Source organism: Mus pahari, chromosome 5 (assembly GCF_900095145.1).
Source record: "Mus pahari chromosome 5, PAHARI_EIJ_v1.1, whole genome shotgun sequence".
NCBI lineage: Eukaryota > Metazoa > Chordata > Mammalia > Rodentia > Muridae > Mus > Mus pahari.
The window spans coordinates 80,852,241-80,878,824 of record NC_034594.1 but is presented as its reverse complement, the minus strand read 5'-3'; the positions used below and the strand labels follow the sequence as shown (position 1 = coordinate 80,878,824).

The window sequence follows — 26,584 nt, the reverse complement described above, 5'->3', positions numbered from 1 at the left end:
CCATTACTCCTGAAGCTCATCCTCAGATTCCAGAGTGACATCCATATCAGATGGATGTGACTCCTGACAGTAGTGGTACTTATCATGCTTTATTTGAAGCAGCACCTTCTGTGCCTGGATCCAGAGAAAGTGAGGCTAGCTAGTGCAGAGGTCTCTATCTTTGGGTCTTCCATCTTTTCTAAATTAGTTTGCGTTTCATCTTTTGTTGTTGTTAAGCTAGAATGCAGAGTTTATTTAGTGTTTTGTCTCCTCTTGTGCCCAGTGCCACAAAGCAAAGATAATTGATTTAAATTGATAATTGACTATGTGTGGAGGATTTCCTCTGCCAAAGGGAATGAATGAGTCCAGAGAACAAAGCAGGAGTTAGTCCTCTATCAGTGGATATATCAGGGGATGGTTTTGCATCCTTTAGCCCTTTATACTGGATCAAACTCTGGGTAGCCACTCCAGTCTTTCATGGGGTCTCAGCTGTGAGAATCCTAGAAATTCTTCAAACTGAATAGGGTTATGTATGCAGAAGTAAGCGGGAGAAAGACTCTTTTGGGTCATGGCTAAGTCTTAGGGTAGTCCTATCAGAGCCAAAGGTAACTTCTTAGAATATTGTAGGCATTAAATAACCTCTGGGTTTTTATTATTCAATGTTTTGTCATCTCCTATGTTGAGTGCCACAAAATAAAGATAACTGATGTAAATTGCTAATTGATGACCTTTATCAGAGCCTGAAAGATATTTGTCTTTCTCCTCTTTCTTGGCACTTAGGAAGGATATATTTCCTGGCTTCTCTTGTTCTGTGGTTACAGCCACATGGCAGGAATCTGGCAATGAAAAGCCTCTCAGTAATCTGTCTTTGTTCCTTGTTGGGGATTGGTTCTAAAGCTTTGATTTAACCATGAATCTACATGGACAAATACTGAAGGCCCTGGTCCCCAATTGGGTTCTGACCAAGCAATCGCTGGACAAAGGAAGATGGGGCAGGATTCTTAGATTTGCAGGGGCTAGGGCAAGGGAGAGAGGAAGAGAGAGGAATCACCATGTTTCGAAGGGAGACTGATCAAGTTTAGAGCTGCAGAAGGAAAATTATCTGAAATGTAGGTGAGAAAGAATGTTACCCCCAAAAAGAGCTGCCCAGAAGCATCTTGGGCAGCAAAGACTAGGGGGCTTGCCCAGAAGGAGCAGGGCAGCACAGATAGATGATAAATTTAGAGGGTGTTGAGTCAGGAGTACCAGAGGAAAATCTATGATAGCTGGGCAGAGAATTAGAACTGCCCAGTGTGTGTGTGTGTGTGTGTGTGTGTGTGTGTGTGCCCAAAGGGTTCCTGGGCATGTGGCTGCAAGTGCACAACCTGCTGGGAGCACAAAGTGGTGCGGTTGAACTACTGCTATGGTTCCTCCCTGGCTTCCAGGAAAGGAAAGATTTTTGTTTTCTCTTAACGAGGAGAGCTGGAGTCACAAGGTGAAAGCAGCCCGAATTTTGGAGTTTCCACTAGGAAGAAAAGCCCTCAGGCACATTTTGTATTCCATTGTGGACAAGGGAACAAGGAGTTACTTACAGTTGGGTTCATCTTCTAAGTTTCAGTGTTTTGATATGGAATGTCACATTTCAACTCTGTTTATAATAAATGTACCCTTTTGTTTCTGCTATTTACTCTATTATGATTCCTTTAGAGTGAGGATGGAATCATACTGGATCCACCTGAATCTTCATGGCCACTATGGCACATCAATGCAAGAACCCAAGTCCCCAGGAGAACCTCACCAGAAAGCTACATGTGCTGCTCGGATGAAATGGAGGGCAGAGAGCCAGCAAAGCTTTATGATTGAAGTTTTTTTTTTTTTAATTTTAATTCTTTATTTACATTTCAAATGTATTCCCTTTCCTCATTTCCTCTCATAACACCCCTCCCATCCCATTCACCTTCCCCCTGCTCACTAACCCACCCCCTCCTGCTTCCCTGTCTGGGCATTCCCCTACACTGGGGCATCAAGCCTTCAGAAGGCCAAGGGCCTCTCCTCTCATTGATGTCCCACAAAGCCATCCTATGTTACATATGTGGCTGAAGTCTTGAGTCCCTCCCTGTGTACTCTTTGGTTGGTGGTTTAGTCCCTGGGAGCTCTGGGGATACCGGTTCATATTGTTGTTCCTCCTATGGGTCTACAAACCCCTTCAGCTCCTTGGGTCCTTTCTCTAGATCTTCATTGGGGAACCTGTGCTCAGTCCTGTGCTCAGTCCAGACATTTATACAGAGAAGATGATGCTACAACATGAAGCAATAAAATGGGAAGAACAGACTCTTTGTATATTTCTAGTTAGACAACAATAGACATTACTAAGCAACTTGAAAATTTAATGGCTATCAAGAATCACAGAGTCATCTCAGCAAAGAAGTGGGAAGTCAGAGAAGGGATACTCTAGTGTAATGTGAAGATGAGCTGGAGAGACAGGTGGTAATCTGACTGCATAAGAACCTGGCTTTGGTCCCTAGAACCTACTTGAAAAGGCTGGGCATTGAGCCAAAGAGATGGCTTGGTAAGTTAAGGTGCTTGCTGCCAAGTTGACAACATGAGTTAGACTCCCAGAACTGCCCTGATCTGAGTTGTCCTCTGACCTCTTTGCAAAGAGAGAGAGAGAGAGAGAGAGAGAGAGAGAGAGAGAGAGAGAGAGAGTATGAATGGGACCCCAGTAATCTAGCCAGTCTCAGGTTATTCTCCTGCTGTGTAAACACTAGTAGAATCACCCAAACTCCATGGATTTCAGTGACATGTTAGTACTGACTCAGTTTAAAGGCAACACAAGCACCAATGGCATTGTACTGGTTGAAATGCCAGCATGTGAGATAGGTCAAAACCCTCTACTTTGATGATTCTGTGTCTGTTTTCTTTGGCCATGTGCATGTGGCAGTTAAGGAGTTTATATGGCCTTTAGCCTAATGTCAGAGGCCGCTGTGTTTGATCTTTGGTCTGGGCTAAGAGAGCTGTGGTCTGAATATATGTTCTGAGATAGATAGATAGTCTGGGGCCTGAATCAGGGAGAGTGTGGAAGATATGTGTATTGTTCATTTGCTTTTAAGAAATGGGACGGTCATGAGAAAGCCCAGGGAAGAAACTGTCCCTGAGAGTGTAAGAGTAAAGAAAGTGTCCCATGCAGCAAAGAAAGTGCACAACTCAAACATCTGCTGAGACTGCCAATATTCTAGCGAACGCAAGAAATATGAAAGAAATCAAATAAAGCTAAAAGGGACACAGAGAATGTTCCAGACACTTTTTAAGATGTCTCTATTTCTAAAATCTTCATGAATCCCTAGAGAAGAAAAGAAATGGATAGTCTTTGGGCAAAAATACATCACAAGTTTTAGGAAACCTTAGCTATGGCTATCTGGAAGGAAGGAGGTGTGTTATCTATGACATTCTCAGCATCTGAAGAGCTACGTGTGGAGGTTTTCTTTTTAACTTAAATGGCCAGAACTCTAGAAGAAGCCATGTGAGGCAAAGATACAAAGGAGATAAGATAAAATGTGTATGCTTCAACAATTATTCTCCTAAGTTTATTGACAGCTCCTCTTCTTAATTACAGTTTTGTTGACAGCTATTCACTTTGAATAAAATTCCTTTTGAAATAATTCAAACTCCAATTTGCTCTAGAAATAACGACATGTTTACAGGATAATTTTTGTTGTGTTTTTGTGGTTTTAAGAATGCTAAACAGTTTGGAGACAATCAGACTTGGGTTATGTGATCAGTATTTGCTGCTGGGGCAAGAAGTTCTTTGATTAATTATTTGAAGATCTCCTATTTCTAGTTCTCAGACCCATGCATTTAAATAAACAAAGACCCGCTAAAAGAATAGAAAACAGGAACAACAATTAAATGGAAAACACTGGATTTTCTTATCCAGTTGGTAGAAGTAAACCCAATACTCCTTTGAGAGGTTTAGGTTAGTTCAGGACAGGGAAGGGCTGGAATGAGAGAGAATAGGCCATGCTCAACCTAGCTTCCTACCTCTTAGTACTATTTATGCTATTGGAAGAGAAAAATCATCAACAATCTTACTCAGCCATAAACTCTAACAGTAACCAATGATATATGCCCATTGGTACTCAGTAGCATGAAGATCATAGCAGAAACTAGTAGCTTTCTGAATGAATCTAAGGACCTTTCTACAATAGGGGACTCGTGTCTGGTAAAGTAAACCTGGTCAAGGACTACTTACCCATACGCCCACAGATCAGTGAAGCTCTCACCTCTCTGCTTTACTTACTTTCTATTCCTGTGATAAAAAACCATGACCAATTCAATTTATAAAGAAATTGATTAGTTTGACTTACAGATTTAGAGTGTTAGAATCTTAGATCATCATGGTTAGGAGAATGGCAGAAGGCAAGCAGAAATGGCTTGGCACTTGAACAGAAACTGAGAGCTTACATCTTTGTTTAAAGCAACACACACACACACACACACACACACACACACANAGAGAGAGAGAGAGAGAGAGAGAGAGAGACAGAGAGACAGAGAGACAGAGAGACAGAGAGACAGAGACAGACAGAGACAGAGACAGACAGAGACAGAGAGACAGAGAGACAGAAGGAGACAGAGTGACAGAGAGGCTGAGAGACATAGAGACAGAGACAGAGAGAGACAGAGACAGAGGCAGAGCAGCAGATAGAGAAACAAAGAAACAAAGAGACAGAGACAGAGAAAAGAGACTTGAAAATAGCTGAAGTCTTTTGAATCCTCACCCCCTCTATCAAGGTCATACCTCCTAATTCTTCCCAGTTCTACCAATAGGGTGCTACCAAACATATGAGTCAATGATTTGAAGCAGTACACCATTTTAGGGAGACTTCCTTTCCCCATCCCCACTGGTGACAGATTCTAACACAGTGATCCATAACTGATCAAAATTCAAAGAATAACTGAAATATGGCATCTATATCATACTTCCTCTCCCCAAGGCCCAGAGAACAATGCAGAAGAAGGAACAAAGAGACTGTAAGAGCCCGAACATGGGAGAAGCTGCTGCAAAATAATGTCTTGTGGACATGACATGGTCAGTGCACTCATGAACTTAGATGCTATGGCTTCCTGCACAAACAAGATCAAGGAAGTCAGTGTTCCAACATCATGGAAGAAGGGTTCACAGAGCTATTTATATTGATGACTGCTAGGGAAAGAGCTGGTTTCCTTCAGTTGTGTGGCCTCTGGAAGGTTGCTCATGCTACAGTACATGGCATTACACCATGTGCATGTGGGCAGCACTCTTCTTCATGGGCTGAAAGAAAGAAGTGAAATAAAAAGAGATATAGAGTTGTTGTGGGTAGCTGTCTAGAAGACTAAGAAATTAGGAATGAGGTGTAGGTATGATCAAAATATACTCTATACATGTATGAAGTTCTTAAAGAACGAATACTTTTTTTTTTAAGAGAGCAGGGTTAAAACCTGGGTACTCAGACCTGAATTATAAGACTATTTTATCTCTAGGAAAATTAAAGTTGTGGGAACTCATGATGCTGTATACTCTATTCACCAAAACGCTTCCTTAATCAACTATAATTCTGTTTGAATCATTTATATTTTCACATACTCTTCCTGAACTCTACTGCTCTCTCAATTAGTTCAGATAATGATTATTGAATCAAAATATGCAATTAACCTCAGAGCTACCTAGATTTCCCCTTTTTGGTAGATTCAAAGAGAAAAGTACATTTTATTTTAGTACTTTTGTGTTCCTTGAAAAACTCTACTTACACTCATAAATAAAGAACACTTGTCAAGAGCTACGCTTTTCAATTTTTTCAACAACAGTTTTTTCTGAGTTCTTTCCATAAATTGTTTATTGTTCAACATGGCTATGACTTCAGTGTAGTTAACTTATTTTTGATGCCTTCACTTTGGCGTAAGGTCTTCTACCCAGTACTGAATGTGAGAGACATTTCAGAGTTACCTTTGGAGTTCTCTATAGGATGTTAATAGTGAGTGGAGGATGGAGAAGGGAAGGTAGAGAGCCTTTTACTTTAAAGGTGTCTAATATAATACAAAACAACCCATAGCAATGGTGTTCTTCCCTGCTTTTCACATACATAAGGGTATGACATAGTTGCAATTCTTTTTCTCATATATATCTTGCTCCTGCTCTAGTTATTAAAAAAGCTTAGCCAAGGGTATTTGAATACATAGGACATTCAGTGGCATTCCCAGAGAGGTCTTGTTAAAGATCACCTCCATGTTTCAGAATTCTGAGTAAGGGTAGAGATGGTCATGAGTTGTACCAAAGCAAGAAATTTGGAACAGCTGGGGCATATGTTGAGCAATAGTATGTGTCGGTACATTTTTCATATCCTCATAACCTCTTCGGTGTTAGGTTTGGTGAATCTAGAGAGGAAAGTATCTTTATTTTCTTCTCATGTTAATCCTATTCTATTCTGTCCAAATCTCCCAAATAGGCAATCAAATCCTCCATTCAGAGGCGATTGTATAGGATTCAAGGGTTGCTTTTCTGGGCTCATTTACCATGTTCCATAAATTTTATAGCTGTAGAGATATTTCCTGTGCTTTATTATGGAGATGTCTGAGTTCTGATTTATAATACCCACCATCATGAGGTATATTGAGAACAATCTTTTTATAAAGGTTTCCCATATGAAATAACGTAAAACCCGAGGGGAGAGTTGTGCATAAAACATCAGCTTTCTAATCGCCACTCATTTTCACAAAGTCACAGAAAAGTTCTTCGAGCCACACTTGACTTAGGGAAATGGTACCCCGATGAGCAACTGCAAAGGTAAGAGGCTCACCACAGCAGTGATTTCTGACATGTGCTGTGGCAGGCTGCTAAGAGCATCTAGCACCAAGCCATCCTATTAACAGAGATGACCCTGGTTATGGGCAGAAAAAGAAATGGGCTTCCCTGCCGCTTCCCAAACTCCAGACACAGCAAAGCCTCCTGACTTTTAGCAAAACAATCACCCCACAGAGAGTGGAATGGGATTCCATTTTGAGTTGTATGATAAACACCGCGGCCCCGCTTGCAAGTGCACAGACGCTTTGCAAGAGTGATAAAAATAGAATTACAAACTTTCATAAACATTCATAAGCATGTAAGTACCGAAGGAGCAGTAGCTTCAGAAGGCAAATGCCAGACTGTATTTTAAGTCGTTTGCTGATTATCACCTGGAATGGTGTGCAGGAAACAGTATTGCTGAAGAAGTCACTGGATTCCATCTTCAAAGTAGAAGCTATCTTTAACCCTACCCTAGCTCTAAAGTAGCCAGATCCTGAGCTTGCAGGGAGAATAAATTGAAGCATTTACATCAGGAGATTTTATTTATTTATGTATCTTGGAGTAGGAATAATAAAGACAGATACAGCAATTGTGTATGTATTTGTGTGTGCATGTTCCTGTGTGTAGGTATGAGTGCATATGCAGGTGGACTTCACGTTGCTTTCCTCCACTAATGCTCTTCATTTTATTTTTTGAGACACCGTTTTGTAGCAGGTCTTTGCTACTTTGTGGGTTATTCTTTCTCCCACTCTACCGCTACCTCAGTTTCACCCCCTATCACTGGGTAGGAGTGAAACCATAGAGAGGGGAGAGGGGAGAGGGGAGAGGGGAGAGGAGAGAGAGAGATCCTTGAATCAAATTTCTTTCTTCTTTGAGCATGAATACTAACAAACTGCAGTTCCCCCCCCCCCCCCCCCCCCCCACCCTCCACTTCCCACCAAAACAAAACAAAGCAGTAACAGCAGTAACCAACCACCAACCCTACCTCTCTGGACTCTAATATTTATATATGCTCTGAAACATTTGAAGAATTCCTGATGTCTCACAATTGCATAACCAAGTCTCTGCTCGAGCACGAGGCAAATTATAGTCAGCTGCTGAAGACGGTCCAAAATAACCCCACATCCCTACACCTGGAATTAAAACAAAAGCACATTCCTCTAGTATTTCTGGGTTTTTGTTTGTTTCTTTGTTTTGAAACCAAAATTTCAAAACTTTCACTACAGCATTCCTTGATGAATCTGAAGTTCACTGATGGTTCAGAATGCCTGGCCCAGAGATCCTCATGTCTCAGAGTCAAAGTGCTAGAATTTCCGCGGTGAGACACTTTGTTGGCTTTTTATATGTGTTCTGAACGATCGACCTCAGGCTCTCAGAGTGACATAGCAAGTACTTTACTGACTGTGCTATCTCCCCAACCTGTGAAAAAACCGTTCTTAAAATGTTTGCCTTTTGAAATATGCAATAAGATCATCATCAAATAGAAAATAACCCAATATAACAGTCACGATCAAAAGACAGAAAGATATATAATGACATAGTAAACACCAACAGGATGACTGCCAGGACTTCCTGGGTTTGTAGTAATGAAAGTAGTTAATCTTGTTTCATGTGCTTAACAGCTTAGAGACCTTTATTCCAGGTTTTCCGATCTGCATCAAAATGTCATTGTTAGCCTTTCCTTTAAAGACATTTAAATAAGACCAAAAGCCTTATTTTGCTCACTTACTTAACATTAATTTTAGGCAGTTTGAACTGTTTGAATGGAACATCATTTGTAATAGAAAATAGCAAATAATTTTTGAAATGATGTATTTTAGGCTGTGAAAGATGTTTTGAGTATTTGCATAAGTAGCCATATGTCTCAAACTCTGGAAATTGCCAACATTTCAAATAAGATCATGCATCTCTTCTGAACAGATGAGGTGGTATACTGTAGTAGTTGACAAGAGACTTTAGTTTCAGGCAGGATCAGGTTCAATTAATAAGGCTAGAGTCATTGGCTGTGAGCTCTTGAGAAAGCGGTTTAACTCCTATGACTGACTTGTTCCCTTATTCCACAACTGTGTGCATGACTTTTGTATATATTTGTGTAAGGTCAGATGGATGTATGCACCACAGCGTACATGTTTTTCAGATGAGAAATCGTTTTAGGTCTTCAAATGGAAAACCTGACATACACCTGACTAGAGGGACAAAAGTAGGCTTCTTCAAGTATCAGGGACCTAATCATTTAAAAGAGAAAATCCATTTATTCTGCATTCCTAAACTAGGCCTGAACTAGGCACTGAACAGAAAATGCTCAAAAGCGTATTTTATCTCAGCACAATGATGAAGTAAATGTGGAGGGGGCAGAGGACAACGTGCTGCTTTCTGTTTTATTTCAAAAAGGGTCTTCTGTGACTCTTTCTACCAACTATGACAAGCTAGACAAGCTAAAAATTTGTAGGGACTTTCCTGTCTCTGCCTTTAATCTTCCCATTACTGTTCTGCAATTGCAAATGCTCTCAGCTACAGCTGGCTTTCTGAGAGTACTGGGACTTAAACTAAGGCTATGTGCATCAGCTCTTTACCCACTGAGCTGTCTCTCCAAACCTTCATGGAGTTCTTCTCAAGAGTACACGAGATCTAGCTGAAGGTTGGCTTTACAGTGGTTGGCATTACTTCGAGATCCTTATTCTAGGTAGCACCTGGTAAGGTTCTCCTTCCTTCTTAACTCTATTACACTTATCCCCAATAATTGAATGTGTAAGATGGAGAAAGTAATAGATAGTGTTTTTCTCAATAAAATCATAAAAGTAGATTACAAGATCATCAATAACGTCTAAGGCAAAAAATATTCAAACACATTTAGTGATAGAAAGTGACTTGGAAATTTCTGGCCCATCCCCCTTCCCAATGTTTGTACCTTCAGAGGCCGTGGCTGCTGCTGCTCCCACCCCTCTACTCTCTAGCTCAGAACCATTCATCATTAGCAAGCTCATCTTTGTGCTGAGATAAAATATGCTTCCAAGCATTTTTTATTCAGTGACCCTGGTTCGGGCCTACAAGGTGAATACAGAGTAAACAGATTTTCTTTTTCTGATACTTGAAGATGCCTACTTTGGTCCTTTCAGTGTCAGGTTATATGTCAGGTTTTCCATTTGAAGACCTTCAACCATTTCTCATCTGAACAACATGTTATAGGGCCCTTCCTAGTGGCCATTTCCATAACCCCGACTCAAGGAGAATGTGAAGAGTGGAACAGCTCATAGCAAGTGCACCTTGGCCAAAACCAGAAAGGGGTAGCTCATCTTTGGAAATGTGAAATAAGCAGGTATCTTGTGACTTGAATATGAAAATTCCCTCTGCAGCTGAGTGGGCTTTATGTGCCCTTCAGTTTCCATGTGGTTGCAGTTTGTTTTCCTCATTGCAGGTGGCTGTGTTACATTTCATGTTGTTAAGTATAGCACATGCCTCTTTGATCCTACATCTTTATCTAGCGTATTATGTTTCTGGTTCACAGAAATTGTAACTATGATTATCATACAATAATGTGTAAAAACATGACACCAATTAAAGTAAAATGTAATGTGTGACGAGGTCAGAGGGGAGCCTACAACAGGGCATCGAAACACTGCACTGAGCTAACCAAGATTTCATTGATTCATTGAAGAACTATGTATTCCTAGAGACTGATGGTATAATTCAATGGTGGTGCTTATCTAGAATGCAGAAGACTCTGGGTTCCATCCCACCTTGCAGCTATGGGAGAGATGGCAGTGATAAAGCAAAGGGATTTTTGGTTTGCTCCCTAGTAATAAACTCCAAAAACAAATAATTTACTGCATAGCATTTGTGAGGCAGAGGTGGAGGGAATGTGAGTTTCAGGCTAACCTAGGCTAACATGTAACATACTGAGACACTGGTTGAAAAAAAAAAAGAGGTGGGGCTGGAAACCCAAGGTAGAGTGTCAGCAGCATTAACAAGGCCCTGGGTTTCATCACTAGCATGGAAATAAAAGGTGTTCAGCATTCAGGTGGATATTGCCCTCGGGAAATACAAAGTTGTTCTCCTATTCTATTAGATCATCTATTAGTTTGGAGAAAACTGTGATTCAATGTTTTTCAACCATTTTCCTGTCATTGTTGGTAGACTGAGGCAGTCTCAGAAATCTCCTAGCCAATTTGGGACTCTATGAGCTTATTTGGGAGATACCTGGTCTTAATGAAGACATGTTGACAATCATTTTCCTTCAAAGAATTATCTAATGATTTTTGCAAATATATAATGTGTCTAATATAGCTACAAAAATACTTAGGATTTGAAAATTGGATACCTCCACTGTCAAATTGAAAATTCTACATCTTTAATATGCAAGCATGGAATAGCTTTCAACCAGTGTTGTTTTGACCATTGGGAACATTTGGCAATGATTGCAGGCAGTTTTGATAGTCCCAAGTGGTATGGTATTATTAGCAAATGGACAGTGATGCTGTTGCATGTTCTCTTGCGAAGAAGGTACTGTGCCAGAAAATCGCTGGTGTGAGACATGAGCAGCCATGGGTCTTTGAGAACCACTGCTAGAAGGAGGCAGTGCAGTTGAGTAGTTCGATGATGTTGGGCCTTGAGTCTTGAGTTGGAAACATGCCGACATTGAACGCTGTCTTGTGCCCTTGTTCCAGCATATGTAGTATGAGATTATCATGGACAGGAGACTACTGAGGTAATGTACAGAAGACTCTCAACTCATCATTTTTGGACCAGAAGTAATGGACTAATTAAATGATGAATTGTTATTGTTGGATTTTCTTTCTTCCTCGAGGTCATACATTTTAGTTTAACATGAGCTGATATTTAGAAGTGCCAAAGAAGTACATAGCACTCCCATGTTACATTTTTTTGTGTGTGTTTAAAGAAACATCCCCGTGCAATTTGGTTGCCCAAAGTCAGCCAGCTCCAGAAATGAGGCGATGTCCGCTGTACCTAGCTTCCTGAAATAGTCCACCAAGAAGAGATGCTGAACTGCCAAGTGGATTCATTTTCAAATGACTTCTCAAGGTTTTTATTTCCAAAAATGAGTATGACTCACATTTTTAGAGTGAAATAAATGTTTCCAAGATCCTATAGTTGAGCATGTAGGCTAAGGTAATGCAACTGAAACACTTCAAAACTGAAATGTCAACAGAGATGTACTTGGTCACCAGATGTAAATTGTTTCACACAGAATTTGATAAACACGACAGCACAATAATGTTACTTAATCTTTAGTTATGAATATTTTTGAGAAATCTTGCTAATTTTAGAAATTATATCCAAAGATGTTCATTCTTATTCAGTTATTCCCAAAGTCCACCTGACTCAGACCGTTAACAGTAGTGCTTGCTTTCAATGATGTAATGATGATGATTTTGCAAATTTGTACGCCAAATAAAACCTCTGCTGTGTCAACTCAAGGATTCTGCAAAGGAGAAAGCTCAGAAATGATATTGTATATTTCATTAGAGTCTGATGGGTTAAGGCAATGGGCCAAGTGTTTATGAACCTTAGAATTCCCAAGCTGAATTCATCTTCCTCTGTGTGGTAGTATTCAGAGTAAAGGTCTTGGGTAGTAACTATATAAAAAAGAAGGGACTTTTCTGAATGGTATTAGTTCTTCTATATAAGAACTCCTGGAAAGTGCTTCTTTCAGTAGTGGAGGAATACAAGAAGAAGACAATGGTCTGCAACCCTCAGCAGAATCTAAAATGCCTGCATCCTGATGTCAGACTTCCAGTTTTTAAGTCTGTGAAAACTAAATTCCTGTTGTCTACTAGTTACCCAATCTGCAGTGCTCTGATCCGGTATCTAAAATGGCAAAATATAAGAGAATGTAGAAGTCTGTACACAGAATGAACACAGAAATTTTTGTCACATCTATCAGTTTTACTTGGACTTTCTATAGGTCTTAAACAGAATTGGCAAGAGAAAGTTTCATGACCAAAATTTTCTTAGATACAAGGACTAGTATTTATTTATCTTTTGATAATCATAACAAACTGATAATAGCCTTCCAAATTTAAATAATGCATCTTCACTGACCTTAATAGAATATATAGAAGTTGAGCTGGTATGTAATTTAAAACTTCAGCTTTCCTAGCCAGGATTCATGGACTGGAAGTTACTTTACAGTATCAATATCTCCTAGCTATAAACCCTGTGACCTACCATAGTGACCTTCCTGGGAGATACACTGGTGTAATAGTAGCGCAAGTATGATGAGAGTAAACAATCATTTTACTCCATAGACTTAAGGTCCACTCCATGAGATGAAGCATCCGCTTGACACTGTTAAGATTCCCAATAACCTAAGATTAGATAGCACACAGGCCTAGAGGCAAAGCTGTTTATTACTATTATTTTGCCAAAGAAACAGCAATAAAATGACCCCTAGTGACATAATGTTATACTCATAGATAAGTATATTGTTTACCCTTCACCAAGCTTCTTCTTGCAGTGGCAATTAACACAGATGCTCACATTGAACAATGTACAGAGGGTGAGAGGTTCTGAAGCACTCAATTCTAAACATATGTATTCACCAAAGCCCTCCCTTTGAGCCTCAGGGATCTATACTGAAGAAGAGGCAGAGTGATCATGTGAGCCAGAGGTGATAGATGACTCGAAGGAAATGTTTTCTTCCAGGCACAGTAGAACTGATGTACATATGAACTCACAAACTGTGGCTGACTGCCCAAGACCTGCACAGGTTGAAGCCAGACAAAATTCCAGCACTGAAGAGTAGAAATGGAGACAATGAAGTCCCAGCCTTAACCAAAAGGCTATCAGAAATTGATGCCTGCTAGGAAAGGGAAAATCAGCTTTGTGCAAGCAAGTGTCACAGGGTAGGAATGTCTGCAGATTCTGGGGTAGGCTCCATGCACAGAAGTTGACCAACACAAATAAGCACCATAACATTTTGTGGAATTTTTGTTTCATTCACTTTCATTTGGACTTTATTTTTGTCTTACTGGTTTTGTTGCTGTTTGTTTGTTTATTATGATTTTCTCTTTTGTTTTGAATTTGAGAAAGACTGAACATGAAGCTGAGTGGGTAGGGAAATGAGGAGAGGAGAGGAGGAGAGGAGAGAGGAGAGGAGAAGAGAGGAGAGGAGAGGAGAGGAGAGGAGAGGAGAGGAGAAGAGAGGAGAGGAGAGGAGAGGAGAGGAGAGGGAAAACACAATCAAAAGATATTGTATGAGAAATTTTAAATAAATAAACAACCTTTACAAATCAAAATAAAGTTTCTTTTATGTGAAATTCACTTAACCAATTTATCAGAAAATTATTGAATAAAATTATATCTGTTGGTCTATAAACAAATTATGATAACCAAATCAAGCATTTATAATACATACAGCTTGGCTTTTTATTTAGATTTGACAAATATTTTATAAACATTGACTTCATCAAATGAAGTATGGGTATGATATAAAATGCACTGTTCTTTTAGGGAACCATATTACTAGATTTGTTCACATATTTTAAAATAAATTTATCTAACATATTAAGACTTAGGTATACTTAAAATTTTCTATTCAATAAATTATAAGTCTGTTTGCTAAGCTATCTTTTAAATTATTGGTAGAAAACGGAAATCAGAAATTGATTTGCTCAAAAACGTCAAGCAGAGAGAAAGGAAGCTGTGCTTCACATTTTTCTAAGCAACTTTGACCACAGCCTAGTAAACAGCCTTGTCAGGGAACAAGAGATAATTGAATCTTCATGCTAATTCCACTTAGACTTTCTCATGACTTCTGAATCCCAGTTGTGCCAATATATTACACTATGTATGTTTTCTGGAAAAGACTAAAACCATCATGTTCATTCAACATTTAAATGAGGATAAAACACAGGATACAATTTACTTACAGATATTTAGGTTCCTCAGAAGCACCTGATTTTCAACATTAGCATGGAAAGATAAGGCAGCTTATCTTACTGTAAGGCAGTGCTAGAGAAGGTACGTATTGGTCACAGATTTATCATGTGAGTGGGAAGCCTTGAGTTTCTCTGATGCCTCCAGATGTTGTAAGCAGGGCTGCAGTTTTATAGTTGAGCCTGACATTTGGCCATGTGTCACAAAAAAAGTTGTGTGACAATCGGATGTAGCTCTTGTCATGGAAAAGGTACCTCCTTTATTAATTAGGTGATACAAGAAGATTATGCAGAAATTTAGTAATAATTGGTCTGATTAGGACTCAGTACTTAAAACATAGGTGCCTGACAATGGAAAAATTATCCAAAGATAGTATGATAGTATTTCCTTTATTACAGAGAGACTGCACATTTCAGGTAGTTTATATGAATATAAGCACATTCAGTATCTGAGCTAAAATTAATATATATATATATATATATATATATAGTATTTAACTTGAAGATTTTCTATTCTTTTGTCTACTCCATATTTACTATATAACCTTAGCAATAATTACTACAATTGGGAACATCTTGCTTATTTAAAGAAACAACCAAGACCATTAGGGAATTTAGGGTTAAGTAGAGTTAATACATCTAACTTGAACATGCCATTGATTTAATTCTACTTATGTTATAGAAAATCATGAAAACTAAAAGTCTACACATAAAAGAAACCATCACTGGAATGAAAGGGCGCCCTACAGGGTAGGAAATAAGATTTGAAAACCACATGTCAGGCCAGGGCTCAGTGCCCAAGAATTATGAAGAACTCAAGCAATGTAACGTGAAAACATAGGACTGAAATCAAACAAACAAGTAGAGGATTTGAATAGATATCTTTCTAAAGAGGTAATAAGAATAACCTACAAGTACATGAAATGGTGAAAGGGTGTGTACAACATCTCTAATCATCAGAGAAATGACTATCAAAATCATTGCATCACTTCAAATCTGCTACCATTGATTTCTGAAAATTACAAGAAGTAATAAATGTTCATGAGGGTATGGATAAGTAGGAATTCTTGTACATTAATGGCAGAAATGTACAGTAAAATAGCCATCATAGAAAGTAACATGGAACTTACTATAGAAGCTGAATGGGGCCACCATATGTCCCTGACTCTTTCTTCTGAAAGAATACCAAGAGAAATGAAGTCATCACCTTGTAATGGCACTTTCACATTCATGTTTACTGAAGCACCGGTCACAGCAGTCAACGTACAAAACAGTCCAGGTATAGCTACGGGTGAGTGCATAAACTGGCACATGTATATGAAGGTGTATTACTCAACCATATATGCATGGACCTGAAGGACATTCAGCAGAGTAAACACATTATCCAAAGAAAGAATAATATTGCACGACCTCACTTATATGATTGTAAAAGATGTAGAAAGAAAAGCATCACTCACTCGGATCAAGGCTGGGGGTGGTGCTAAGATGTAGAGCAAAGGATAGAAATATGGAAGCTAAATGAGTTCAACATTGGGGACAATAGTTTAGAGCATCACAGTGTAGCACACTTTTGCCCAATGAGTGGATGGTGGCTGTTCTTTCATAGGAAGATGGGCAACTGTGTGAGATGATGGGGATGCTCATTCTGTTTGTCTAAAGTAAGGATGTTACTTTTCAATGTGTGTTATAATATCCTGCTATATACCTTAAATATGATTTAGCTCTTTAACTTTCCTAAAATAATTAAGGGCTAGGGGTGAAACCCAGTAGTACACTACTTGAATAGTATACTAACACGACACAAAAGTTTGTTAAAATTAAAAAAATAAACCATCATATATTTATTAAGATACTACAAGTAAAATTCAAGTTAGGAGCTATAAAGGAAGCTAGGAACTAAAACTATAATCTCTTTTATAAGAGATGTCTCTTTTTTCATAAGAGACAACTACATTCACCAGAATATGCTCTAAACTCAGATTGCCAAACTATCCTAAAAATTGCAAACCAAACCAAACCAAACCAAACCAAACCAAACCAAAAAGCACCAAAAAAACATCATTTCAGGCATTCCAAGTTTGTTTTATTGATAGATACACATAAAGATCAGATAAGTTTCTGAAGTCCAGTCTCACTTTCAGCCATGTGGAACCAGGGATCAAACTTGGATCATCAGGATTGGCAGCAAGCACCTTTACCACTGAGCCTTCTTGTTACCCCCATGTGCATATTTTTGGCACAGGTACAGTTGCAGGGAACTGATGCTTACGTTTCTAGAAGAAGTGAATGGTATTAAAGAAGCTTTATTTGTTTTAAAAAGCAGTCAAGATTTGTGGCTTCTTTACTCTTTTACTGAGCATTGATATACCTCTAAACCAAATGCTCTCTGATTTATGATCGCTTAAATGCTAAGACATCCTTTGAAGCAAGTTGAGCCATTTCATTTTGTGTTGTACTTGAGTAATGCTTTAAGTAGAGTGTTCCCAGGGTTCTAAAATTGTCAGTCCATGTGTAATTAGGAATGTTCTCAACTAGACCATCTCTGTTAGCAAGAGATGGTGGATTATTCTGGAAAACTACTCAGCAAGCCATGAATAGCAATTAAATGTGAAAAGACTAAATTTCTCTTTAAAATGGGTTGTTGCCATAACTTAATGTGGCAATGTGACTTTCTATTTTTAATTGCTATAGAAAGTGCATTTCGTGAAATAGATTTTTTTCTGCTGAGAGCTAGATAGTTCTATATTTTGAACCATTTACATTTTGTAACATCTAGCAAGTGTTTGCCTTTGTGGTACTTTTTGATTCATGGTGGATAAAACCCTTAAAGGTTAGTAAAGATAGTGTCATCCTTCTTAAACAAAGAGACAAGATGAATATCCAAGAGAAATTGAGTATTTCTCTCCACAAGACTGTATGACCTTATCTTACTTCATTATGCTTTCCCTATAACAGTGCTTTTTATTCCCAGAACAATTATACTTAACACTGACACTTAAAGATAGTCCATTTTCAATTCAAGCAGAAACAACTTCGATCCATATTCTATGCCAATATTAGGATTGTGGGAGTATGCTCTCTGATGAATACATGTGTTTCCACTTGCCTGTCTTGAACACTAAGGGTCACCTGCTCTCTGTGGTCCTATCTTCTGTCTATTATGCCTCTAATAACTACAAGTGCTCAGTTGCTTAAACACTCTTGGTCATTCAAAATACATTTTCTTTTGTCTTTAAATGCAGATGTAAATAGAGAGGAGGGTATATCTTTGATGCAATGTACAGCATTAGTCATTGTATGCAATTTACTTCAAAGGAGAAAATTAAGTATCAAGAATGGAAAATTTTCTCCTTGAACTTTAAATGCCTGTGAAAAGTGCTAAAGAAGAACAAGGGTCCGGTAAATTTTTAAATATGTTTTGATTGCACTGACAATGAAAGTAAAGCCTAATATTTCACTTATTAATATTGGAGGTATTAAACACAATTATTCTTAATATAGCATCATATGCTGGCTTTAAGACATGAAAAATCTTGTCCCCAGTCAAAACAGAATAGAAGGGGGTCACAGAGTGATGGCTCAGCTCTCCACTCTCTCCACCCCAACCACTACTAAGTGCCACCATGAAGGAAAAGAAGGGCAAATGAAAGTAGTAAATGCCACTTTCTTATGTCCCCAGTTGCTCTTATTTTTGTTGCTTTGCAGCCCTGATTGCAGCATTGCAGGTTAGAATGGACAGTTAGCTGTAATTATTCCAGTCACACCACCTCACAATGAAATCTTTATCCCGTGTTTACAGCCGCCTTTGGCAGAGGCTGTCTTGCTGTCTCTAAACTAAGAAGAACCACCCTTTGGCTCCTCTCGGCATCAGCTGCCTGAGTTTCAGGCTGGGATCCCAATAATCAGACTTCTTTTTCCAAAGTGGACTTCTTCTTTTTTTAAGGGTGAAAAGACCTATTCTCATCACCCCCCATATATCCTGGCTGATTTATGTCCTAGCCACAGTAGCTCTTCCTTCCGTGTCTCTGTACATTTTCTCTCCTTCCCTAGACTGCTACTAGACATTTAAAGTTCAAGATTGTACAAATAAGTAAATAAAATGCTTAAGTAAACAGTTCTCATTACTATGGGGGGGGTGTAAGAATTGGTAGATGGGAAGAGAGAAATCAGGTTTTTGTTTTTGTTTTTTTTCTCTAAACTCTCAATTTTCTAGCTCAAAGGCCTTTCTATAGCTATGTCACCAGAAGACATCAGTGTTTCTCAGTGGCTCTCTTGATGAGGTCCAGCTATTTATTTAAATTCATCAACAGCTGTAGACTGAGAAGCTCCAGAACGAGAGGAAAATTGAGAATCACATCAGGGTCTGAAAACAGACTTCTGAGTCCTCTGGGATGGTAAATACTTCCCTGTTCCAGTCTGGAAGAAGAAAAACAGAAGTCCTTCCAGTGCAAAAGTCAGGAGCAGGCACTGCCATCACTTAAAGTGATGGTCCTCAACGTTCCTAATGCTGCAACCCTTTAACATAGCTGCTTATATTGTGACCACAATAATAAAATTATTTTTGTTGTTACTTCTTAACTATAATTGTAAATCTCTGTGTCTTCCCATGGTCTTAGGTGACCCCTGTGAAAGGGTCATTTGACCCCCAAAGGGTGCAAACCACAGGTTGAGAACCACTGATTTGAAGTTTCCTAACAGAGGTAGCAAAAGGTCCCCTCACACCATCTGATGGAGTGAATCAGGGAACACAGGGAAACCAATGCTGGTTTCACTCATCATTCTAGAACACTTAACTGCTCTGCACCTTACCTCCCATCTCAGTCTTGAAACCCTAACTGACATTCTCCTAACAATCTTCAGTCTCTTCTCTCAACTCCCAGCGCTAACGACAGTACCTCTCTGGTGAGAACTGGGTCATATAATTTTACTGAGGAGAAAGATAGGAGGGGAGTGGTTCAGTAGTGCAAACACTGAATAAATTCCCCAGCAACTCTCCCCAAATTAAAGATAACTTTCCCACAAGTATGCACAAGAATGTCAAGAATGCTAAGTCATATTTTTATGATTGTACTTCGATTTTGCATTTTAATGTCACACTGCCACATGGCACTCTTGCTAAAAATGTACCTCTTTAACCTGTGCGGTAGCAAACTTTTCACAGAACATTAACATGTCATATTTTATAGACTGTCCTTTCTCCGTGTGCTCAAAGCACTTTTTAAAATACAAAATTAGACCATCTCGTGAGTAGAGTCCCATCAGAAAGACTGCTCAGAGCGTTGGCAAAGGGGAAATCAGAAGCACAGTAAAGGTCACCCCAAAGTCATTGGCCACAGCCCAGCTGACTCTAGGAGCTTGATTTCAGTTTATCTATGTCCTACTTGCACACCATTTGTCTCTCTTTCTTCTTTGGCAGGAAAGGATGTGGGCAGCACAGAGGTTTGACCTCATCTCCTGCACGCAGTGACTGCCAGGACTTCCATAGTCCTGCCTTGTTTTCTGCTTCATCAGCAGGGCCAAGCCGGTGCCCTGGAACAGATCTGATCAAGGGCTAAGCCACGAGGGTAGCAACCAACCTCAGGTGTCCTTGAGGCTTCCTCCTAACTAAAGGGAAGGTTGCTCACGCTAGGAAGGGCACTCAAAAGGCTGTAGGGGGTTCTGTAACTGGAAGCAAGTGACTAGCCCAGGCAGCAGAAGGGAAAGCTGTGTCAAGTGTGGAGTCCAGGGTGGCTCTGCCTCCACCCTGAGAAGAGACAGGACGGAGAGTGGATAGGGAATCAGTGCCTTGCATTACTGTTAAGAGTCGTTTGTGCTGTTCTCTAGATACAGTCCACAATCCTCTGCCAGGTCCCTGACACCTCAATTCTTAGGCATTTGTTTTCTTTGATGGAGACGAATCAGAGACAGAGGAGGTCTGGTTACATTATGTGAGGGACAGTGGAAACAGACTCAATTTCCGTGCTATTATCAAACTCCCAAACTCCAATCCTTCCTGATAGCCAAGCATGTAAAAACAATGTTAATAATAATCATTTTGATTTCACAGTAAACTCCTAGTCTACCCAGCGCTTAACTCCTCTGTTCTCCAGTGCCAGGGTTCCAGCCCCAATTCCTCCTCCCGTACAATAAGCTCAGCTGGGAAATAACTAAAGGACTCTGGCATTGCCTTAAAGCTGCCACCCCCCCCCCAACTCCCCATATTCAGCTGCCACAGCTTGGAGGTCAGCAAACCAGTCTGTTTGGAGGCCAGGTTGAGACATCGCGGAGGCCTTTTCTTTGTATATCTGAACATTTCACCTTATCTGACTCCTTTCCTTGCCCCATCACCTCCGGGCTCTGTCCAAACAATACCACCAGAACAAGCAGAGCTCAAACCACCCGCGCTCAATTCTGAGCTTTCCCAGGGATTGCCAGGACTGGGAGACAGGAAATCCCGGGAGTTGGTGATGTCCGGCAGGTGGCAGGGACGAGAGTCACCACCACACCACATTCTCCTCCCACCGCTGAGCTTTGTTGCAGCGGCACCTCTCATCCCAGAGCCAGGATCGGTCTGTGGGTGCCTCGGATACTCTGTTCTGAGCACAACTACCTCGTTGGGGACTCGGGCACCCTCTCCCTTGGCAGTATGGAGATGCTGCTGTCCTCAAGGGAAGCGCTCTGGCACCCCGCGCTCCCCATTTCACCATCACCCAGCGAGCACATTCCAGTGCGCAACACCCTCCACCTGCCTGGCTATCCCGCTGTACAGAAGCTTTCCTACACACAGAGCATTCCACTAATTGAGTATATCCCTTCCTGCACCCTGTCCCCGAAAAGTCCCAGGAAGTGGAACCCAGGTCGGCAGGGAGGTCCCCTAGGCGGAGAGTTGAGGGGAAGGCGCTACGCAGAGCTGAACCGTGCACAGTGCACCTGGCTTCCCCGGAGTGACCTCTTGTGCCTGGGGCCAGATGCACCGGGACTGACCGGAGCCCTCAGCTTTACCTGGCACAGCCGGCGACTCTCCAGAGACGTTGAGACTCCGCGGTGGCGGGTGTCCAGATCACATCGCTGCCTTCCTCATTGGGCGAACGGGTGTCCTGCCGCGTCCCTTCGCTTCAGCTCGCCTCCGTGCCCCCGCCCCACCCCCTTCCCCCCAAGTCAAAAGTGTCACAGCTTTACAGCCTTCGGATGTTTCCAAAGTCTCCGCGCGATCACTGGCAGTCGAGAGCTGATGACAAGAGCAGCAAATCCGCTGATGCCCGCGGCCCTCAGCTCTCTGCCAGGAGGGTGAAAAGAGCTGCCTGGTCCTCCTGGTCACCGTCCTTTAAGACCGACGCGCGGTCCGCTTCTTCCGCTCCCTCGCGCCTTTCCTAGCCGAAGTGGCTGCCTCCTGCGAGTACCGCGGGTCCTGGTTCCCCCGCTCATGAATATTCTGACAGAGGCTAATGCCGTTGAAGTAAATTGAATTAGCCAATTGGTGCCAGGAATGTGCGCTCCTTCCTTCTGAGGAGTTGTCTGGAACCCCACCAGAAGAAAGCAATTAAAGTCAGGTTGGCACCCCGTGGTTTAGACCAGCGAGGGACAAAATGGGTTAATTCTTTAAATGCAGTTTAGAAACCGCATTTAAATGTTTAAACTCCTTTATTGGCTGGGCGAGTTAGAAAGTGTTAACCCAGAGAGGGGTGAAAGAGTACAGAGGGCAGGAGGACACTGGTGTGTGAGTGTTGGGGGGGAGTTCATCTAAACTTTGCCAGGAAGTTGAGGTGACTTACTTGGAGAAGACTCTGGATTCTGGAAGAAGCAGTCCACGATGAAAACAGAAAAAGAGAAAAAAGAAGGGATCTGAGAAAAGATGGGTATGAACACTTTGACCTTGAAGATTCAGCCCTACTCCACTGACAGTGTTCAGAGAATGGGCCCTGGGGAGATGGAAGAGGAAGCTTGATTCGTGGAATGTTTAGAAAATGTCATGATTTCTTTATCCTCATAGCATTATTACGGTTTTCGGTGTGTGGGTTAAGTAAGGATGTTGTGAAGCCATCTTCTGTCAACCATTCAGAAGGATTAGGGAGATTTAGCTCAGTGTGTAGCTTGTGGCTCCAACAAGATGTTCAGTTGGATTCCTACAGTCCGCATGAAAAAAACAAACAAGCCAAATTAAACAAAGCCAAACCCAAACCAAACCCAAAACAAACCAACCAACAAACAAAAAGCAAAACCGAAGCATCAGATAGAGACAAGTGGATCAAAGGTGAGCCCTGGGGCTCACTAACCAGCCAGCCCAGTCCACTTGGTGAATTCCAGGCCAGTAAGAGATCCTACTTCAAGTCAATCAACCAATCAAACAGAACTTGAGGGATAAAACTATTAAGACTAGACATTTGTTTTACACATGATCAATCTAGAAGGCACTTCCTGTTTCACAGTTCTAACCTTTCTTCCTGGGGTCACATAAAAAGCATGTCTAGAAAGAACCACTCTCATTTCCATTCCTACCCCGAGTGGGAGGTTACCGAGGAGGGAAGGGTTACTAATTGCAGCTTTGGTACAGCCAGTGAGCAGCTAAGATTCTACTTGATTCTACCTGCCTACCTCTGTACAGTACTCCGGTGAGAGCTTGTTGGGTTTCCTCCCATCACTGAGCTCCTAAATAAAGAACTTAGTCTGGTTGAATTAGTATGTTATTCAAAGATTGATCATGCAAATGCTTTGTGGCCAAATGATCTATATAAACAGCCAATAAAACTGTGTACTTAAGTAACCACTACAACTCTCAAGGGCAGGCCAATATTAAATGTTCTAGTTAAGGCAACTGGGTCATTTCTGAGATTTCAGGATGCCTAGAAGCAGGACTTAGAGTTGTAACTATATAATTATCAATACTGAGCAGCTAATGTTTATTGAGAAGTAGTGTGACAGATTTGTTAAACTTAAGTCATCTCATCCAATCATTCTAAATATTATCATCAGAATCTGTTAGAGTGTTGTACAATTTAGTAGATAAAGCAGATGAGGCCTAAAGAGCTATGAGAGTGCCTAGGCAATAGAACTTAAAGGTGCTAGGAATAGTAATTCAATACAGTCCCTTAGCAGTTCCTTGACATTAGGCCACCAGTAGCTTATAATGCCTCCAAAGAGAGAAATTTTCTCCCAATTTTATGAAGAGACCCATCTTTGGTAATAATTTCGTGCCAAAACTTGATGAAAATTCATTACCAAAGGTATATTTTATGCTTTACCAAAACACTATAAGAAAACATACCGAACAATGAATAAAGAGTCATGTTGCTTCTCTATGACTGTGAAAAAAAATGTCTGAGAAGTCAACTTAAAGGAAGAAGGATTGAATTTTGGGTCAAAGTTTTAGCCTTTCAGTCTACAGTCCGTGACTCTGTGGATTCTGGGCCTGTGATGAGACCCAGAATGTGCTGGTAGTGATGTCTCAGAAGGGGAAATACTCATTTCACAAAGGCCAAGAAGCAAAGAGTAGGGAAGTTTCTGGATCTAGGAATCAGCTTCGAAGCATGTCCCTGATGACCCCCTTCTTCCAGCTTGGATTCAGATCCTCCCAAAATAGCATCAGAAGCTGGGGTCAAGCACACAACACAGCCTGTGGGGGACATTTCATTTGCCTTATGCTTCTGGGTCTTGGGAAGTGTAAGAACATGGTGCCAGTGTCTAGTGAGGATTTTCTTGCTGTATTTAAAGAAAGTGGGTATCACAACACAGGAGAGATGAAAAAGTGTGCTTGCCTCACTTCCTCTTATAATGCCCTCATCCTAATGACTTTACCTAATCTTAGTTAAAATAGACTCCATCTCTAACTATCACTAAAGCATTACTTCAAATATTGTTTCTAACCTAAGAAGTTTTAAGCTATAGGAAAGGAGTGAGTGATAGTTAATAATGTGCTAACTTAGCTGGGTGTTTCTGTAAGGTTGTTTGGGGAGATGAGATCAACATTAAATTTGAATACTGAGTGAAACAGACTGCCTTCCCCCTTGTGACTGGGTCTTGTTCAATCAGTTGATGATCTCATCAGAACAAGGTCTGTTCTTACTTCAGATAATAGAGAATTCTCTCATATTGTGGCTTGAAAATTATGGCATCAGCTTTGCAGATTTTTAGGCCGGCTAGCTATTCTCTCTATGTATCTATCTATCTATCTATCTATCTATCTATCTATCTATCTATCTATCTATCTATCTATCTTCTATCTATCTATCTATCTATCTATCTATCTATCTATCTATCTATCTATCTATCTATCTATCTATCTATGTAGCATATATAATTCTTTTTTAGACAACCTAGACAACATACATGAAAATACATAAATACTATTGCTTATAAATTTACCCTCAACATCAAATATCTATATCCTGTCTGATTGTCTGACAAATATTACACAATAAAATTTAATCTTTTAAACATTTTCAGACTCATTCTAATAAGAATAAGCATAATTTTCAATTTTATTGTGAGTTATTAGATTTAGATAAAGTTTTATTTTTAGTGAACTAAAAGATGGACTATAATATTTAGAGTTAGGCAGAATTTATAGATGCTGCATAAAGAGAGAGACTATAATTTCAGCTTATAATTGAAAAATGGTCAAGTTAAATTAGATCTCCAAATCTAACAGTTACCGAATATGCACCAAATGTAAGGTAAGCTGATATTTTCTGTGAAAGTTCATAGCTAAATCAATTTAAACAATTGGAACCTGCTGTGTTTTATACCATGAAATGTTATGTGGTACAAAATTCTTATTTCAAAAAGTACATGACTACTTTACCTCTCTACTCTATCATGAGGACTTTGGTCCTTATGATGCCTCTCTTGTAAAGTTCTGTGGGTTCATGCTTTAACATGGAGAGTCCTCAGGAGTTGAATGCAACCTTCCACAGACAAGTGTTCAGATGTGGGTATATTTACATATAAATAAATGATTTCATATTAGCGATTTTAGAGTCCATAGATTATTATCAGGCTGGGTGCTTTCCATTTTTCCTCATGAGTTTCTACAGGCAGTGTGAGTGATGAGAGCCAGAGTCAGGGTGGGGCACTGCCACTGTGTGGGAAGGACTGAGGCCCCTCACCTTTGGAGTAAACCCATTAGTGCTACAGTAAAGTGAAATCGTAGCATCCCATTTATTAAGTTCTCTGTTCATTGCAAATTGCCCACCTTCTCAGCTACCCAGTGAATCCAGCAATGTTGATCACATTTAATTGAAGAGGAATCTAAAACACACAGGCGTAGAGTTGAACTCGGAGATTCCCTCAGGTGGGAGACTAAGCAGGGCGTGTACTCCAAGGACATGGTCACCTTTCCAGTGACATATTCCAAATGCCTCTCTTGGCCCACTCTTCCTTGGCCCCCATCAGACATGTGTGGCATTTTTGCTGAAGAAATATAGCACCCTCCTTTATTCTGTCTAGGATCATTCAGATGTGTAAAGAAATAATGAGAACACATGTGTTATCTCTGTCAGTAAACAAAGGCAGCCTGGATTCAGGACCTAGTCTTAATCATTTTTCCATGCTTGCACTTAGCAGCCAGAAGCACTAAGAAATCACACCAAGAGCATCCTAGATAATCTTTAAAGGGTGTCTCACAGGCTTTATCGGGATGTTAATAAAGTAAAACAGCTTTATTTTAAAGTTTGATTCAAAAACTACCATATGATGATATTCTTATCGTTTTCAACAAATAGACTCAGAAATGGTAATAATGATAGTATGTCCTTGACTTCTGGCTGATAGATTTTAGGAGTGAGAAAAATAGTTTGATAGTACTTATGTTACTCACTGTTATTTAGGACACAGATGGATAACACTGGCTCAAATTATAATTATCTGGTTAATAGCAACACCAAACTGGCTCCTTAAGCAAGATAGTATCAGTCTGGGGAGGATGAGTAAGAACACA

At 40.2% G+C, this 26,584-nt stretch overlaps 1 protein-coding gene across 1 annotated transcript in view; it reads right to left on the bottom strand.

Annotated features, from left to right (window-relative positions):
- Positions 1 to 22,024, bottom strand: part of Cdh20 (cadherin 20) — a 220,421-nt gene extending 198,397 nt beyond the window's left edge. The window contains exon 1 of the mRNA XM_021197692.1: positions 21,655 to 22,024. The gene's annotated coding sequence lies outside the window, so the exon portion shown is untranslated. The remainder of the gene's footprint in view (positions 1 to 21,654) is intronic.
- Positions 22,025 to 26,584: the final 4,560 nt, after the last annotated feature.